The 15,717-nt window shown below is 38.1% G+C and overlaps 1 protein-coding gene across 9 annotated transcripts in view; it reads right to left on the bottom strand.

Moving 5' to 3' along the window:
* Positions 1 to 15,717, bottom strand: part of ERBIN (erbb2 interacting protein) — a 117,514-nt gene that overhangs the window by 67,762 nt on the left and 34,035 nt on the right. For all 9 annotated transcript variants that reach the window (XR_013923508.1, XM_080362029.1, XM_080362026.1 and 6 more), the window contains one exon: positions 9,319 to 9,375. The gene's annotated coding sequence lies outside the window, so the exon portion shown is untranslated. The remainder of the gene's footprint in view (positions 1 to 9,318; positions 9,376 to 15,717) is intronic.

The raw sequence follows: 15,717 nt of genomic DNA, 5'->3' as shown, positions 1-15,717 counted from the left end.
ACATGGTTCATATAAATAACAAGGCAAGATGCTTTTTTTTTTATTCAAATCCCTCAAAAAGAGCATATATTACACTGTTTGCCCCCTATTTTCAATGGCTGTACTCTTCATACCTAGTCTTGCTTGCTCAGGTCTCAACAGCTTGAGATGAAGAAAGTCATAAGGCATAACAATGTAAATACATACAAAATGAAGGACTAAGTTAGGAAAACAAGGCAAGAGGTATCTTGAGTTGTTTTTTGTTTTTGTTTTTTTTGGTGGGGGGAGGATGAAGAGTTGAGGAAGAAGGGGTTTTTAAAATATCACAGATATCCACAGCACTGTAAACACGGATCAGTAAACAATTGCCTGTGCAATGTCACAGTGTTGGGTCTTATCTCCAGTCACTTATCATGCCAGTTGAAGGATCTAAACTCACAGCTCATGTTTCAAGCCAAAATAGCCAAACTCATATTCAAGTATCAAATAAATAACCCTCCCCCAAAACCACATATCTGACCAACTTGAGTGTAACTATAATGCTTCAAAAACCAATGAACCAAGAGAGCACCATTTAAGTAAATGTAGGAAACTACACAATGCGATTTAACTCAAATTTGTCTTGTGTTCAAACTTTACTTCTACACATATATGAACAATTGTTCAGCACTTATGTTCTGCAACAGAGATATCTGCCAATACTAGAAAATGTGTGTGGTAGAACAGTCACAGCAAGTACTGCACACCATCACTTCTCTCCAATACACATTTTTGTATACAAACAGTCAGATACAGACATCCTTCCCTATCTGTCTGTCTGTCCACCTATAATGTGGTAAGCTGCCCAAGGAGAAAAGCTGTAATGGAGGAAAGGAAGGATATTACTACAGAAGAGAGTCCACTGTTAAAATTATCAAACATAGAAAATGTGATGTTGCACAGAACATGTGCTTTTCTCATATTGCTCAAAATATAACTTCTCCATGGCTAGTTTGGGTAAATACATATCAGGTAGAAGGGAACATGAGGTATAGCACTGTTTCCCTTCCCACAAAACAGGGAAGCCTAGCAAGCAGAAGAATCTTTGTTTCTTAAAACTTCACAACATCAGACCAAATTGTTGTGAGGTTTTTTTGGTTGCTTGGTTGTTGGGTTTTTTTTTTTACTTCTTTAAGGAATAGAAAGGAAAAAGCATTGCTATAATCAGAAGCTTTTCTTTGTAATCATTACAGGCTCAAAAGTTGGAAGGTGTAAGGGAGAATTAACTGTGTTCTGTTTGTGAAGTCTTCATTTATTAACCCCAAAAATTCAGTGTTCAAAAAATATCTACTTTAATTCAAATGCTTGCTAATTATAAACGATCAGTTTTCCAATTCTTTTTTTTCTGTGTGAATAATTTTTAGCATTTGTTTCACATCTCCTCTTCCAAGGTTATTTCTATTTGAGGATCATACCTCAGATTCAGAGAAGTCATAGTATCTGTAGTAAACTCAAAAATAGGCAGTTTAAACTAAACAGATATGCGCATTTGTCCTGGTTTTGCTAAAAAACAAGTTTCTCTTTTAGTGAATTTGCCTGTCAGCTAAAGCTTTCATATTAGCTGCATTTTCCTGGAGAACCAGACACATGTTTTGGTAAACACAGCAATGGAATGCAAACTTACTGATAAGCAGGGATGGACATCTGGTGAGAGGGACAATGAGAAACAGGTGACCAAGAAACTGACCAACTGTGTATAACATTCCATTCATGTGAATACTTCATATAAAAGTGGGAGATCATGAGGATCTCTTCCCTTTTTTCTTATGGCTGACACTAGGAGAGGACCTTGCTAGTTGTCCCTGCGAACTGAGCCCTAGTGAGAGACTGAATCCAGCTCCGGTTGGCTACAGAGTCCAATCCAGGACTTCGGGTGCTGGCTCTGCAGTTTCTGAGACTTTCAAGATTGGTTTTGTATATTTTGTATTATTTTCTCTATTCTTATTAGTAGCATTAGTAAAACATCTTTAATTTTTCCAACTCTCTTCTCTCTGTCCTTCTTTTCCTCCCGATCGCCTGTCCTTAGTGGGAAGAGGGGAGAGGGAGGGGCAAAAAGAGGAAGAGTCGGGGGAGAGGAGGTTAACAACACGTCTGCTAAGGTTTTATTGTCACCCTGCAGTCTAAACCCTCGACAGCATTTCAGTGAAGTATGGTCTTCACTCATTCATACACAACAGTAATAAGAAAGAAATTCCACAATAACGACACAAAATCGGACAAAGGACAACGTTATCTATTGACCAGCCTATAACCTGAAGTTAGCAACAGCTATGCAGACATGTTTTCCTCTAGGGGTTCAATGGTGGTAGAGGCTAATTATTGTGCAAAATCTCAAAATTGTGAGAAAAATTGTTTTCTGATGTAAGTATGGCAGTGCATGTAAGTATACTGTAATGGTAGTTGTATCATACTTACATAAGGAGATAAGAGTTCACAACTGGAAGATGTTTTGGTATGAAACTGCATACAATTTAATATAACCTGTGTCAAAACTTCTTTTTTTTTTTTTCTGCCTTATATCTATATAACTAGATAGGTAGATATCAGTTCATATAGTCTACCCCATTTTAGACCATGAATGACTGGAGCGCTTTAAAGTTTTAGAATTGATAAGCAAGGCTAAAGTGATTAAGGGGTATTATGGCACCTGTTCAAGCAGGCCACAGTATCCAATAAAAGAATTAAAAGCATCAACTCTTTGATTTTGAAAATGAGGGTTCTCTAATTTCAGGTACACGTTTCCCCCTCCCCAACTGATCAAACAGCAGACGAAGCAACTACCACCAGCTTCTGATTTAATTACAGCTATCAGCCCTCCACTGTTATAAGCAGTGGTTGACACTTGCTAAAAGCCAGTGAAGTAACAAGTGGAGAAGACTATGTAATTAATCAACATTCAGAAAAAAGTTATTCAAGAAGCCAGGGCAAAGGGATAGAGTACTGTACCTATGTGTTGGGTTGACCTTCACTGGCTGCCAGGAGCCCATCAAGCTGCTTTATCACTCCAAATTTCTCTACCTTATCCTCATGGGGATGGGAATGGGGGATGTGGTCAGTTCATCACATGTTGTCTCTGTCACTTCTTCTTCCTCACACTCTTCCCCTGCTCCAGCATGGGGTGCCTCCCATATGAGACAGTTCTCCATGAACTTCTCTCGTGTGGGTCCTTCCCACGGGCTGCAGTTCTTCATAAATGGCTCCAGCACAGGTCCCACATGGGGTCACCATTCCTGCCAGCAAACCTGTTCCAGCGTGGGCCCTCTCTCCAGGAGTCTGATCCAGTGTGGGTTTCCCAAGGGATCACAGCCCTTTTAGGTGCATCCACCCGCTCCTGCACGGGATCTTCCCCAGGCTGCAGGTGGAAATCTGCTCCACCATGGACCTCCATGGCCTGCAGAGGGACAGCCGGCCTGACCATGGCCTGCACCATGGGCTGCAGGGGAGTCTCTGCTCCAGAGCCTGGAGCACCTCCTGCCCTCCTTCTCACTGACCTTGGTGTCTGCAGAGCTGTTTCTCTCAGATATTCTCTTTCCTGGCTGCCATTGCGCAGCAGCTTATGACACTTTCTTTAAAACTTTATCACAGAGATGCTACCAATATTGTTGACTGACAGCTTTGGCCATTAGCAGGTTCATCTTGGAGCCAGCTGGAACCGGCTCCATCTGACATGGGGGAAGCTTCTGACACGTTCTCTCAGAAGGTACATCTGCAACCCTCCCACCTGCAACAACATTGCTACCTACACCAAATGCAATCTATAAACAGTGAAACATTTTTACTGAATAGAATAAAATCACTGGAAGCAGAAAAGCAAAGCAACAGCTTCAAAGACCATGACCAATGAAAGAATGCAAGATCAACAGCAAGCTTGAGCTTGGATACACACTAAATATTAATCAAGAAGAGACAGCAACATCCAGTGAAACACCATTCTTCCCTGGAATTCTGGTAATTCCCTGCACACCCCCATCATCCAAGTACCTGGCAGCACAACAGCACCTGTAGATCTGCCAGAAGCCCATAGAACATTTTTTTTTCTAACTACAGGAGTACCTGTGTTTTGAGAAGGATTAAAAAAATCATCAACAAGAAAGACCAAACAAACAAACAAACAACACCCCCCCCCCCCCCCCAACAACAGCAACAACAACAAAGGAACAAACAAACCACAGCCCACAAACACCAAAAACACAAAAAAATCCATACAGACTCCCAAGTATCACATTTCTTCGAAAATCCTAAACTCGAGCCTGTTACAAGCAGAATTTAAATTCACAATAATTTTGTTCCTAATCTCTGCTGATTTGCTCTAAGAGCAATAGTTTCACTGTACCATTAGTCCCTCAGATTTCCCATCTGATGCTAATAGGATGTGACTGCTCATGCTCTAAGCTGGTGAAAGCACTTCCCCGCTCCCTCCCTCTTCCAGCCTTTCAAAAGGGTGTTTACCAGTTACATCAGCAGCCGAGTTGAAAACGAAGCCAGTTATCAGCCATTTATACAGAAAGCCATGAACTAGGCACAAAATTATCCAGTCAGGTTCTTTTTAGCCCACTTCACTATCTACACCCAAGTTCAGAATTATGGAACCAAGGATATGTAAACAGAGGAAAGGGAAAGATCATGTTGGGGAACACACAACCTAACATGCAAGCTGACAACACAACAAGGCTTATTTGGCCAACTGACTGAAGTCGCAACATATTCCTGTTGAAATTATGAAAAAAAATACTGTCATTTATTAATAATCTTAATACCAACTGAAACAAACAAAAACAACAACAACAGAATTAATTACCTCCTCTACATTAAAAAAGAAAAAATAACAGTAGAAAAAATTAAGCTTCCTATACTCGACATAATAACATGAACCACTCTGTCTTTAGATATGTTAATGGTTTTTCTCTCCTTAAGCAACAACACACATCACAGAAGACACCAACACACCAGCTATTTGGCTTGTTGATGAAAGAGACTGAATTTTCAAAATTCACAGTACAATTTAAATGACGCTTTTCCCAGCAAACAACAGCGCTAGTCCTCATGAATTTGCATAAACTGTATACATCTTAATACTTTAAGGAAAACAAAACATCCTCAGCTCTTACAGTAAAGTAAGAACATAATTATCCTTCATTCTTTAACCTCGGATATGACTTGGCACCTCATGCTCATCAGGAAATCATGTAAAGAAGCTGGTGCACAGTGTGCTAAGAGTTGGTTCAGGCTTCCCCTAAAATCAGTCCAGTCCTCTTGAATGGAAACGGCAAGCTCTTAATTTAACTGACAGCAACCAGCGCCTTGCAAACCCTAGCCTGGAAGTTTGTTTCTCTGCAATCCTTTTTCTCTTTAGGAGCGGAAAGTATGGCTGAAAAATGATGGCCAGTGACAAGGAGCTGAAATGCGAAAAGACAGCACATACTGTGAAGAGACTGCCTCTTTGTAAGTGACACTGGCATTCTCTGCTTGAGTTGTCGAAGCCTCATTTGGTGATAATGCCAAGCTAAGGTATTTTCACCTCCTCCCTTTCACCCAAGCTATTTCTTTTGGTCTCCCCTAGCAAAAATCAAACAAACAAACAAAAAAACAACCACAAAACTGGACTGGTTTTGTCATTCACTTAACTGAATAAGACTGGTAAACACTCAGTTCAGTACAAATCAATGGACCATGGCACTGTTCTCCACAGGGGAGAACAAGCCGTAAGAAACAAAAGGGATTTGGGAACTATTTCATCATTTTAATATGAAGCTGTAGTCTGGGTCTCCCCTGCTGCTCCCCATGGCTGCATGTCCTCACACAGGCAGACAACACCAAACAACAAATTGTACTTGCTCACATACAGCATTAGAGCAAAAGAAATAAAAGGCATTAGTCACAAAACAATAATGGTGAATGGTAGCCACAGGAGGAGTAATATGTTAGTAAATATAGTAGATAATAACCAATTGTTGAATGCAAAAATATTAAGGATGCTTGCTAACCTTTTTGAGAAAATAAAGGGAATAGAGAAGGCAGAAATACAAAACTCAAAGCTTCTCCTGGTGTTAACTATTTTCAAGCTCTCAATGCCTACAAATCCATATTAAAAACAAACAAAAAAAACCCAAACACAAACAAAATAACCACCCACCTCCAATGGCCAGGACAGCAAGATCACTTCAGGTAACTCACCGAAGATCAATGCCAGGTGTGAATTCTACAGACATTTGCTTAAATTATCTGTTTCTTGTATTCTATGAAGTAAATCCTAAGCAGGTTTCTATTTACTATTTCCATTTTGTTTTGCTTTAAAATATTCAGAAATCCTTTTCATAATTAAGATCTTAAGTTCTTCATCAAACTATTTTATAAAAACTCTTTACTTAGTTGTAATGATATTGATGGTATCAATAACATCTTCTTGATTCAACAACAGCATTCTTCCATTTTATTCAAACTAGACACTATCTAACCACATGTTTGTTGCAACAGTTTAGAAATTTAGTATCTAAACTGTCTATGCTAAAACAAACCTGAAGAGTAATTATGACAAGTAATCCCCACCCTAAGTATATCAAATGAAACCTTTGAAATATTTATTTCTATTAATTCCTTTAACTATAAAAAGGCAGCAATACCATAAAGAAGTCAGTAGTTGGCCTTATGACTATGTGAAAATGAAACAACAAAAGTATTCTTCTTAAACTGAGAAAAAGAAGCAAAAAGCTTCTTGGCAAATACCTACGTAATATTCTACTTCAAGTACAGCCTTCAACCAAAATGTAGTAACATTCAATATTTTTATAATCCTAGACCAGGTTATCAGTGAGGCACAGGTATATGAGCGTATAGACCTGTATTTTAAGGCAAGATCCATTACAGAAGCATCCTTAGCAAATAACTAACTAACTAAATAATAGATATCTAAAGTGTATATCTAGAATGAGAAAAAAATACAGATTACATTTACAGTTACGAATAAATTTTAAAATGTTCAGATACGCTACATAACTACACGGTAACACATGCACACCCTGTCGCTACACAACCACAGCCCAGGGAGCAGCAATTTATTTCTTGCACATTGCCTTTTGCTCTTTTTTTTAGTCAGCCCTAGAAACTAACTTCCATCTGGACAGCCAAACTATCCAAGTAAGTGCCACTACAACATTTCTTCTGAAGAATGGTCTCTAATTGTATGCCATTAACAATGCTGCCGAGATTAGCATTAGATCTGAGTTTCATTTCTGATGTTCAACTTGATTACATATTCTTTGGGTACATATCTGTAGTGTTACTAAGAAAGCATCAAGAGGAATAAATTCATTTTTAAAGACACTGTGCTTGAATCTCATCCGTTTCTCCTCCATAAATTTAAAAAAAAAAAAAAGAAAAGAAAAAAAGAAAAAAGCGCCATATATATTCAAGGATATCTACTATGACAAATTGAACTTTGAATGAAACTGCAGGAGCCACTCAGTCATTCATGGAATATTCAAAAAACTGAAAAACTGAGCTTTTTGTAAAGCCATTACATGGCTATTTCAGTATTTCAACACTGATGTTTTCAAATGGCTAAAGAATTCCTTTACATTATGGAACTGACATGTTTGGGTTCTTGCATCTGTCATGAGATATTTATCTCAATAGGTTAACCGAACTCCAACCCCACTAACAACCATATTTTTTTAAAAAAAACATGCAATAATGACAGTTACTGTACAACTAGTAATCACAGCTTTTTGGTACCATGCTACTTCAGAACTGCTTTGCTTTCAGAATCCAACAATTTCTACATTAAATAACCCCATTTTCTTTCATTGTTGCTGCGAAAAAGATCCATGGAAACAAAGAGGACAAGTTCCTGCCTTTCTATACAAAGAAAACAATGGAAATTAAATACACAGAGCAACCAGACTAAGAGATGGTAGGCCTCTGGAAGAGGTATAAAACCATATTGAACCCTTATGCTTCAGGTTTAGTCCTTTGGGGGATAATGTCTAGATCTACTGTGGGAGTAAATGCTGTGTATCACATACTGTCAACATCTAATCAAGCAGAAAATAGGAGATACTGTTTTAATTCCTCCAGTTAAAAACAACAGTCAAAAGAGACAAACCAGCAGAAGGGAAGTGAAAAGGCATTGCTAGTCATTTGCCCATAGGAAGCAACAAACCCCAGGGAACAGCTGAGGCAACAGCACAGCCCCTTAACTCAGCAGAGAATGCCAAAGCACACACAGCCTACAGCCTTGCAGACTACACAAAAGGCTGCAAAAAGCGAGCATGTGCACGTGCTCCTATCTTCTTCAGTACATGCTGTTCGTAGCAATGCCAGATAATATGTGCAGAAGATTTTGTATGCTATAAGCTGGTATTTTATAGCAAGTCTCAAAATTAGAGTCACTGAAGTGTCAATATTTATTAGCATTTCCACAATCTAAGTAGCACTATTAATAAAATCAGAGCAGATGGAAGCTGCTGTCATATGTTGTTGGGTTTTATTTGGCAGGGGGAAGAATATGCAATAACAACTCCTCCACTGAAATTCATAGAGAAGTCCTGAACATAAAATATCCTATTGGGCATGTATTTTATTAATGAGAAATAATTGCCTCTAGAAACTCTTACAATATGAGGCAAAATCAACTTAATATCATCTGCACTGGCATAATTTAATAAAGAAAAAAGCCGATGCTGAACATGTGTTACTTTTTCACAGAGCTTTGAACAAAAAAAAAAATAAAAAAAAAAAAAATCAAACTTCATTTGACTTCCTAATACATTTCAAGTTCTTAAGTATGCTCTCTAGCTAAAGAATGTTAATAGAGCAATAAGAGAGAAATTATATGATGTGATGTTCACCTAGGCTTTCAATCAGCAAACCAGAAAGGAGAACAGTAAGAGGCCCAACGAGCATTCAAAGTATTTTTTCAAGCATTTTTTATACAAGTTTTTCAAAATAATGTTTATTTTTCCCTAAAACTAAAAAAATATTTTAAAAAACAGTACAAAATGCTCACGTTCCACAAATCAAACCAGTTAAAAATAGACACTGAGCTTTAAACCAGAATTATCCTCCTGCAACTTAGTTTCCCATATACATATACAGAATTACAGGTAAATGCATATCATTCACTTGGCTCTTCAACAGATATTTATAACTAAACAAAACTGCCTTCAGAATAACAAAAGAGATGATGTAGAATAAAATCCAAGTGCCTTGGAGGTGATTATTACAATATATTAATAAAGAAGAGGATTTCTACTTTAAGATATTGTGCAGTTGGTCCAGAGGAAAGAAAAATAATGTACTTACCACTGTGTTACTTTTTCCTCTCTGCTGCTTCTTCCCTGAGCTTTCAAAGCCAACATTCTGTTTAAGACAAAGGTACAGAAATTTTAGTCAACCCTATCCCTGTTAGATAAGAACAAACTGATATTTTATTGTATTGGATATTTACTTTGCTTTCAGAGTGGTGCTTTTGTTTTTTTAAAAAGAAAAGCTGTACATGTATGTGAACAGTAGCTGGAAGACTTCAGAGAACCTGAAAGACTTTAAAGACAGTAAAAACTACATACATACTTTTGGGGGAGACTATTTTGTGTGTCTAACATTACAAAACATTGCCTTTTATCTTTAATTTTTATTTTCTTGCATTTTGTCTACAAAGTTGTTTCATTTCTACTCCATTTTAATTGCTGTATTAAATTATCAAATCTCTTGCATTAGACTTCTCTTGCACTCAATTCTGAAGAAAGAAAAAAAACATCAGAAATTAACAGAACAAAAAGAGAGCACACCTATGTATCATTAAGTTCAGGCATGTTTTGTAAACTTGTAACAAATTTAATAAGGCATATGAGATCACAGACACCATCTTCACTGAAGTAGAACAACTATAGACAAAAAAACCATTCAGCGCATTCAGTTGACCACTGGGCCTATAGAAAGAATAAGTTTTGCCTCCAACAAAAACAGAAGTGGAACATATATCCAGACGGATTAAATGTCACTATGGTCAGACAGACCATCTAACAGAGCATAAAGTCACATAGAACAGCTAAGAAGATGAGTCAGGCAGAGGATAATCTGTCACATTTAACCTGTGGAGAACACAGGTAGTAGCTTCAAAGGATTTACCTACAAATGGAAGTAGGCTTCATTTTTTTTCCAATAAAAAGCAGCATCAGCCCATCACAAATCATTATAGATGTGTCTCAAAAAAAAAAAAAATCCTAAAACAGATTTAAAATCAAAATTGTTCCCAGACCATCCTGGTTTGTGCTGGGATAGAGCTAATCATCTTCTCAGCAGCTGGTATACCACTGTGTTTTGGATTTAGTATGATGTTGACAACACACTGATGTTTTAGTTGTTGCTTAGCAATCAAGGACTTTTTGGCTTCTCATACTATCCTGCCAATGAAAAGGCTGGGAGTACAACAGAAGCTGGGAAGGGACACAGCCAGGACAGTTGATCAACCCTAGCTGACCATAGGGATATCCCATATCACATGATGTCATGCTCAGTATGTATTTTGAGGGAAGAAAGAAGGGGGGGGGGGGTTGAGCCGATGGCATTTGTATTCCCAAGTAGCCATTACACATGAGGCAGCCCTGCTTTCCTGGAGATGGCTGAACACCTGCCTGCCTGTGGGAAGCGGTGGGTGAATCCCTTGTTTTGTTTTGTTTGTGTGCAGCTTTTGCTTTGTCTAACAAAATGTCTTTGTCTCAACCCACCAGCCTTCTCACTTTCATCCTTCCAATTCTCTCCCTGCTCTCACTGGAGGGGCTGAGCAAGCAGCTGTGTGGTGCTTAGTTGCTGTTTGGGGTTAAACCATGACAAGAAAAAATGAAGATTCCTTGCTTTGAGGTAAGAAACAACCAGCAGTACAATCATAGAACAGTTAACTCCTTTGGAAGTCACAACAGTACTGTGCCATAACCAGCTTTCAGGTTACATGTCCTGTTCTTCATTCAGGAGTCACTTGTGCCAGCTTCTGCATTCGTATCAAATGGACTCCAATGCACTATACTACATAAATCTATTCATTTATTGTCAATAGAAGGACAACCAGGACATGCAAATAGCAAGGGAAAAAAGTAATATAGGTAACAGTAATATTAAAGCCTCAAGTCTTTCAAGTTTCCTGCTGAACAAAAAAAAAAAAAAAAAAAAAAAGCCTCTATCAGTTTAGCCGGCCTCCGAAATATAGAAAACAGCACTCAAGACAACTAAAAATATTGAGATAGGCAGCAAGGATCAAACCAGATTTTGAACCCCGCAGTCTTAGGAGAGAGTCTGTCAAACTGCCATGGCTGCATACTTCCTTCCTTTCACATAGTGCTTTTCTCCTTCTGAAAAACTACTTAATCTTTACAAAAACTATTGAGAGGCATTGTACACAAGCTCCCAAACAGAAGAAATGCAGGTTTGCAATAGCTCTGCTAGGATAAGCAGGATTAATATGAATTAATAAGAATATGACAGTGAAGGTCTGGATCTGGCAGTGGGACTGTCAGCTCATTGTGCCTCTGAAAGAAAAAGGCATAAGGTCAAGACTTTGAAGGCAGAATGCTCAGACCAGGAAAATGATCAAAGAAATAGCTAACCTCATAATCATCACAAAAACAATAAACAAAACGGGATTACTCTTGCATCATTTCCTGACACCTGTTAGCCTGCCTCTGTTGAAATGCCCAGAAGAATAAAATACAGAGGTAGGGAGCCATTACCAAATCATGCACTGTTTACAGACTTCCAAACCAAGCACAAGGAGCTGATCCCATTCCAACCGTGCAGCAAACACCATACAGTAAGTGGGATGTGTGTGCGCTGAGGGAGGAACACATGCCATCACTTGGATATTCTGCTTTGGAGATAAGCAATTATACACTGAAAAAAAAGACAGCACTTACAGAATCAGACAAGAATAATGAACTCACTGCAACCGATGTTACCTTAATGTCACTTGAAACTGTGACAATGAGTCAGACAACCTTAAGCCTGTATCTGAAGAGAACAGCTAAGACTGCTTTAACTACAAACGTAAGCACTGTTGAGTCTTCAACAGCAGGAACCCTGCAGGCTTCCACACATTCACATTGCCAGGCCCAGTTTTCAATAAAGCACAATAAACTCTCCAACAGACCAGAGTATTTGGAGGAGCCCAAGGCAACCACACACCAGGACCACAACTAGCTCAGATCACCACTTTCCTTTTTGTTATGCAGAAATGGTAACATGTGCTTTAGATGTCTAATGATAAATTACCCTCAGGGTAAAAATACCTAATGAAATCTTACTTAACACTGCTCTAGCATGTGATATCAACCACACTGGACATAGTCTCAGTATCTGTCAGGTTCCTCCAACCAAAAATGCACAGGATAAGAGCCCTAGCATGCAGCTTGAAGTATGGGAAGAGTACCTGGGGGAACTATCATGTGTTCATCCTGTTCTTACTCTTCCTTGGGTATAAACCAACCACTGCTAGTAAATACTTGCCAGACAGACTGCCGGCTTGCTTCCGTGCAGCTGTTCTGATCACTTCACTCTACTCTGGAGGCTGTTCATGTCTTTAAGTATTTCAGTTCCAGCTTATCACTGGTTTTGGAAGCGTGAGGCCTGCAACTGACTCAATAAAGATACTTCTTACTATAATTTTCACACAAATACATTTCACCTCTAATCCCTGTCATTCTTTCCATTGCTTATTGGAGGACTTTGAATGGGTACTGATGCTTTCAGAATACTAGTAGCAAACTTTAACACAATAGATCATGAAACATGGTTACACTTCAGTTCACTGAATTACAATGAATAAGTTCCAAGCAGTTTTCACTTTCTCCAATCTGTTGTTAAAAAAAAAAAAAAAAAAAAAAAAGGTACTGAAATCACATTTACACTCTTCATTTATGGAAGGGTTGGAAATAAATATCTTAAAATATTAAAAATTGCTTTCTTCGGAGATGTTTCAGGCAGCCTTCAGCCCATGAGGACCATCCACCATTTTAAATCGTAAAAACAGTGAATTATTTCTTTAAATAATTCCAGAATAGTACTGCAGAAGGCATATTATCTATGCTTAAACATCCAGTCACATCTTCAGTGAGAAAGGATGTGTAGATAAAAAGACTTAAGATTGATCAAGATTATCCATAGCAGAGACACATACTAAGCAGAAATAGATCCCATACTGCAGCACTAAAATCCACTTAGTAAACCAAGAACAATTTTAGGGCAATGAGATTAGTTATATTTGTTCCTTTTGGAATAAAAACGAGAAAGATGAGGGCTTCTGAAGAAGGTCAAGGAAGTGCAACTACCTGCATAATCAGTATCACAGTCCTCACTGAAAAACATTTTGCTGCACAGAGACATCCTTTAAACAGAAAATTTTTATTAAGTATCAGGGTACTATATATACAAGTGTGAATAATCATTTCACACACAACAATAATAAAGAAGTTTTATTGTCAGTGGTTACTGGCAAGATTCTTAGTTAATCAGAAATGAGAAATGCATGCCTTTCAGTGAGCTATATTTGAAAAAAGAATAACATAAGATAAAGACTGAGGAAATAAAAGAAACACAGCTGACAAAATATTTATCTCTAGATACCGTACCTTTTGAAATCAAACAGACGTTTGACACAAAGTAGCAAGGTCTGCAGACCACAGATAGTTTAGTCAATGTTGGATTTCCACACTGGGAAACGGGGACGGGTGAGAGAGGAAGACCAGAGAGACAAAAAGCATTGAGAGACCACTCTCCAGAAAAAGTGCATCTTGTTTTTCCTGGAAGCAGATGCTGTCACTATGTCTCACTGTTTCTTGGTACTTCAGTGTCTGAACCGAAGGCAGACATTTAAGATGCTAACTATGATACACTACATTATGTGGCATGAGACTTGACCTCCTAGTACCAAAGCTGCCGCAGCTGCTGACAACCAGAATCCTTTCAATGCGGGAAGAGGACAGCTGACGGCACGTTCTCAGTGAGCACAAGAAGATTCACATTTGCTTCCAGCACGCCCCAGAATAACCTGTATTTGGCAAGACTGTTTGTATACTGCAGGGGACATGCAGTTAAGAAGTGCTCTGCTGCAGGACACAGGTATGCTCATTGACAGCAATGGAATGGAAGAGGAAAAGGCACTTTCATAGGTCCCTGACTGGCTAACTTGCTATAAAAATTATATTTCAATATTAAGAGTTTCATTGTTTCGCCAGAGTATCTACAGCTCTATTAAAAACATTTATAATTATCTGAAAACTTAATAAAATGCCTAAAAGCTAGCAAACTGAAACTTTGTTCATTACTTACAATACTGTAACAGCACTTTAAGACATCTAAGGAAACACATTCATATCTGCACACATGCAGGTAAATAGGGTCTGCTGAATTTTGTTGTTAACTGCTTTCCCTCGGAGAAGCTGGTCAAAACACGGAGTGTCTCAAGGCATGAATGAAAATTGCAAATCTGACCTCAATTTTTTTAAAGAAACTATTTCCACACTATTTCCCTCACCTGTGTGGACATAGCTGCAAAAAACTCTCACTGTGTGAGTGTTCCAAGTGCAAAGTGTGGTTTTGAAACAAAATAAACATCCCAGGATATAGAAAAACTGCCTGGGGTTCAAACTCCACCCTTGTAGTAGTGCAACTTGTGCAAAAATTACTGATATGGCTGATACGGCAGTGAAAAACTGCTATAAAGTACATGCATCAGATGGGAGGAAAACATTTCTCAACTCTTGAGACTGCAAGGAATCATTTATGAATCAAAATGCCTGTTTCCCAAAGCATAAGCCTCAGAACATATGATCTGAAAAGTTCCCCTATAATAAGAACAAAAGATAACATTATTATTAAGCATAAGCAATCATATCTACACCACCACCAGAAGGCCTAGCTGTTGCAGGTAAGTGATCACATTGCGACTTTTAATTAATACTCCCCCCTAAAGATACAGCACTATTTTCCACTGTTTGCCCAAGTAATTAGAATTGCAGAATGATGATGTTGGAAGGCATGTCTTCAGGTGATGCGGTCCAACCTCCCCAACAACACTATTATGGCCAACTGCAATATTATATTCAACAAAGTCAAAAGTTACTTTTGAGTTAAGGTAAATGTCAGTATGTAGAAAAGGAAGCAGGTAAGCAGGCAGAAAGTTGAGATTAGTGCTTTTCATGAGCCATGGATATATATGTTACCATGCCTTCACCCTAGCACAATTATCTAGTCAATGTAAATGCTACTTGAGGTACTTTTCCTGAGTCTTACTAAAGCAGCTGAATAATCACGAATTGATTCAATCATTCCTGAATTCATGATATACAATGCTTCATCTTACAGTAATTCCAGAATACTTTGCTACCATGAAAATAAAACTATCAGGAGAGTCCTTTTATAGAACTCAAATGGCTTTTGTCAGTGAACAGAAACAAAATTAATCACTATTTAATTGGAAATTATTTCTACTTTACAGAAGGTAACAAATACATTTGCCAAAGTAGATCCAATGTTCACAGACTTGCAAATTACAAATTTCTGTAAATCAAGGTTGCTTTGCAGAACAGTAAATGTAAAGAGGATTAAATTGTAACTACATACTATTGCTAATAATTCTGCTTAAGGCTTTACTGATGTTTACTGGCTCTGTTACTGTGATGCCATTGCACTAGCTCAAATAACCAGAGACCAAGC

Source organism: Nesoenas mayeri (assembly GCF_963082525.1).
Source record: "Nesoenas mayeri genome assembly, chromosome: Z".
Lineage (NCBI taxonomy): Eukaryota > Metazoa > Chordata > Aves > Columbiformes > Columbidae > Nesoenas > Nesoenas mayeri.
The sequence above is the reverse complement of the archived record's forward strand: the minus strand, read 5'-3'. Positions and strand labels throughout refer to the sequence as shown.